Raw genomic sequence first — 4204 nt, 5'->3', positions numbered from 1 at the left:
ATTAACGGCAAAATATATCAAGAAAGCGTTTCAGAAAAGACGCAACACTTTATTCAATTAGTTGACGCAGTGTATGCTGCAAATATTTCTTTCCTTAGTTTGTCACGAATGAGATGTTGATTTACATTATTTATTAGTTTTAACTCTAGTTCATTATTGTCTTCGTCCTGAGACCCTCTATAGTCCTTAATTTTGCTTTATAGTGACTTGTAAGCCCGTTGGGCTGGATGATCTCTCATAATGTATGACTTGTAATCAATTCTTTGTATTAGTGATGTCATGAGTCACTATAATAAATATAACTACTACAACTACATTGCACTGTGTATCGTGTATGGCAGTTTTGACGTCATCAGTTAGTGGCTATATCACTTGTAAAATGATGCCTGCAATTCCCTTTATGCAAAATGTGTTGGAATGAACCCTGTATATTGACCAAACTGATCAGGATATTTATCTCTTATTTCCCAAACACAGCAACCTGGCACACTCTAGTTTCCTGCGCCAGGTTTCCAATGCCTGTTGCACTTGTGGTAGTCATCAAAGTCATTGGTGGCCATTATATCCATCCGATAGGCTCTAGCAACTGCAAGGACTCCTTCATCAAGGCAGATAACTCTGAAATCCTGAAAAATATGATATTTGTTTCAATATGTATTGCTTTTGTTTATATTTGCCATTATTGGATAAATTCTCATTGATCTCTACTTCCTTTCCCAAAGTTTGAGTTTTGTACCAGTTTGCTCGTCTCAAAAATATTTTTTGGAAGAACAGTAACACTGTTACAGTAGCTATGCTGATCTTCTTAGAGGTGTTCTTCCTTTGGAATACCAAAATGGGGATTTTTATGTACACATGTAACAGTCTCGTCTTGCATTTTAGAATTCCTCTGTGACCATGCAAGTGCATTCTTAACACTCAAGAGCATTACGTATCCAAAAGTCATTACATAAATAATTTGCCCAGTACACATGGCTTTCCATCTCAGTCAGTTGGTATTAATCACATTTACAACAATTATTACACATGCATCAAGACTTTTTACCAGATCTGATCTAAAAGCAAAGGATGACTTGCAGTTGATTGGATTTATTGCATTAAATTGACAATTCAGTCCATAAAAGACCATGGGTAGAGACAATGTGGTTAAAGTAGGAATACCCTAATAATTTGTATGATGATTTTCTTCGAAAAATTCCATGGCAAATTTCTGCTTGTTTGCATTCAGTTCATAAACATACTGACTAGCAATCTGGAGATACAGAGCCCAGGCACCTCCCCACAAGATTTTCTCTCAGCAAGGGTTGGCATCTGCCGACAGTTTTGACGGACACATCAATCCTGACTGCTTTGTGAAGGTCCAGGATGGGATCCTCCAGCCTGTTCAGATAGGACTGCAAAGTCAAATATTAAACTTATGTCCCTCTCAACCACCTGCAACAGAAGATCATGCTTCTGTTCTGGTGTCATTTTCTGCAGCATCCCCTGAAAATAAGATGGCATTATTGTGATGGCTAATACATACTGATGTCAATCTGTATGCCCCATTATCACGGTGTGTATACAAAGCAAAAATTTTACTTACATGAAGAGTATTTTTTCGTTGCTGCACATCTCGCAATGCCTCATCTGCTCTTGTCACAAGCCTTCCCCATCTAGCCCCTCTTCCTCTGCCCCAACCTCTGCGTCCCTGTCCTCACCCTCTCCCTGTGCCTCTCCCTCTACCCCTGTCTCCCTCTACTTGCTTGGGATTCAGTTATTACAGAACTATCAGTAGAATCGGTCGGTGATGTCTGCAAAATGAAAGAATCAGAAAAATTACAAAGGAGATTCAAATACAGATATACTGCACTCTGCCGGTCACTGGTCAGTGTTGAGTTTTTCATTGTTACCATCTTCTCTTTTAAACAAAGCAAAGTAAGTAGTCGACACTTTACTTTAATTCTTGACCATAACATGGCAAGTAAACTGTAAGTTAACTCTTGGTGGAAATTAAGATGTGTAAAGTCAGACTAAAAATTTGGAAGGAAATATGCTTTTGATGCATAACATATATATTTGACATTTTCAAAGCCACTGCATAAAAGGACCACCCCTGTCATTTATGTTGTATATAGACCCTCAAGAAATACACTGTAAAATGTGTTGTTTATCCTTCAAATTTCTCAGCAAATTATACAAAAGCCATGGCAAAAATACAAATCACAATAAAACAGCTGTTTGTCTTTGTTCTGGTATCACCATAGCAACGTTATAGTCACAAGTGCGAACAACGCCGTTTTCTCCATGCTCAAATTTCATCGCTTTGAAAAGAAAATTTCTAAAACGAGTTGGCATAAGTTTACAGTTGTAGTACACATCACACAGCCTTGTTGTACCTTTCTTTCTACCTCCATGGTTGTAATGCTACCGTAATCATCACGAAGCTTGCTAATAGTCTATAAACTCGTCCTCTCAAACATAGAAGTAGGATCGGGGCCGTATGTCTCAACAGTTCGATTAGAGCTGACTAAAAACACACGAAAGGCATTGTTAAACTCAAGGTTATTCACACAATAATTCCGAATCTGTGTAAATTAAGTAATCCGTTTGCAAAATGGCTCGGAAATTGACAGTGTTCAGAAACAAGATCGACTGCATTTGGTCAATGCCGCTCATGGTTCAACCGCATGGCTCACTCAAGCCAAATATAAGCGACTACGTTCGTAATTACAAAACCCGAACGGCGTATCGCTAACTGAAAACCATGCTGGGTAAACCCAGTTTCAAAACGAATTACTAGTCTGGAAATCCATGCGAAACAACGAACCACAACGAGACTCTAGCGACGTAGCGTACGCTATGGGCAGCTACCCGTACGCTTTACCGGACTGTGACCAGCGGCCGCCCGGCTGAGCCAAATTCACAAACAAGCTCTAGTTCCTTGTCATTTCAATCGCATCGTTTATGCCTACAACTGTTGTAACACCCTCTTTGTTCAAATGAAACATCGAACTGGAGAACAATCAGCATCAAATACTACGTTTGAGGGGGCAGAAAACACGTGAGTTTGTTTACAAAATAGACATAAGCTTACATTACCTCATGTGTACACTCCATTGTTGTCGAGTTGCGACGGCCGACAGGGTCACGCTCCCACATCGCGCAGTCAAGATCCCGCTCTCGTCCTCTGTGTGACGTTGCATTTGCTGTGTTCTTGGTCACGTGACTGCTTTTGCGAAATGGCGGTACATTTAAAATGAGGCGATATCGCGTGAATTTCCTTGCGTTCTGTGTCGTTTGTGACTGTCGTAGTATGTTAGTTGAAGGGTATATCGCTTAATTGCAAGAATTCAATCAACATTCGAGACGTTTGGGGGTTATTTTAGGGTAAATGAAATCTTAAAAAGTTACAGCTCACGGGCCTTTAATAAACACTAGTATGGTGTCAGCTATATAGGTGTACATGTGAATTTTTGGTGAATCGTGAAAAAAGGTGAAAAAAGCTTATTGATATCTGCCGCTCAAACCCCTTCACTGCAGTGCCAGTGTAGATCTTTATTTGGTGTTGTATAGTGAACGTGTGAAAGCGTACGCCGCTCGGCCGTCAACTATGTACTACTTATACCTCTGTATTCCCTTCAAATATTTGTAACGAATTTTCACGATACTCTAGAGCTCATAAAAGAGATAATTCGTGTATATGATAGCATGTAAATTAATATATTTTGAGTGTTAAACTGTACGAAACCGGCGATGTCAAAACCAGCCGTACCAAATCGGCGCTACGATATTTATCGATCGATCACTTTGCAGAGCTGGTATCTTGTTACATTGTATTTGTTTTTTTACGTCATTCAAGCTTCCATGGTTGTTTACATTCCAGAGGTCACAGCGTGTGTGTCGTGTTTCTGAATCTTGAGCTGAGAAGGCGTGTAAAATTTGACTACCTTTACAGTTGTAAACTGACACAAGCGATTTTGCGGAATGTATTATTTAAGTTCCTGCAGTCATCAAAAATACAAAGGATGTTTTTGCCCTGACTTCTTTGTATCTTTTCGTACAGAATCCAATCGAAAAACACAATGGAGAAGTGGCTGACCTCTTCGAGGACAATAACGATGGTGAAAGTCAAATCTCTATGCCAAAGATCAGTTCGAGTGGGTAAGTTGGATTATAAAATTCATTTACCTTCGTCCATAAAAAGTTATAAATGTTGTGCATT

General features: G+C 39.4%; 1 long non-coding RNA gene across 1 annotated transcript; it reads right to left on the bottom strand.

Moving 5' to 3' along the window:
* Window positions 1-321: 321 nt before the first annotated feature.
* Window positions 322-3364, bottom strand: LOC139151089 (uncharacterized). The gene is made up of 3 exons (XR_011556342.1): window positions 3082-3364; window positions 1586-1793; window positions 322-626 (listed from the first exon to the last, which is right to left on the bottom strand). It is a non-coding gene; the product is annotated as an uncharacterized lncRNA (long non-coding RNA).
* Window positions 3365-4204: the final 840 nt, after the last annotated feature.

The sequence above is a fragment of the Ptychodera flava genome, chromosome 15 (assembly GCF_041260155.1).
Source record: "Ptychodera flava strain L36383 chromosome 15, AS_Pfla_20210202, whole genome shotgun sequence".
Classification (NCBI taxonomy): Eukaryota; Metazoa; Hemichordata; class Enteropneusta; family Ptychoderidae; genus Ptychodera; species Ptychodera flava.
Note: the sequence above shows the minus strand (reverse complement) of the source record. Positions and strands in the feature narration are given on the sequence as shown.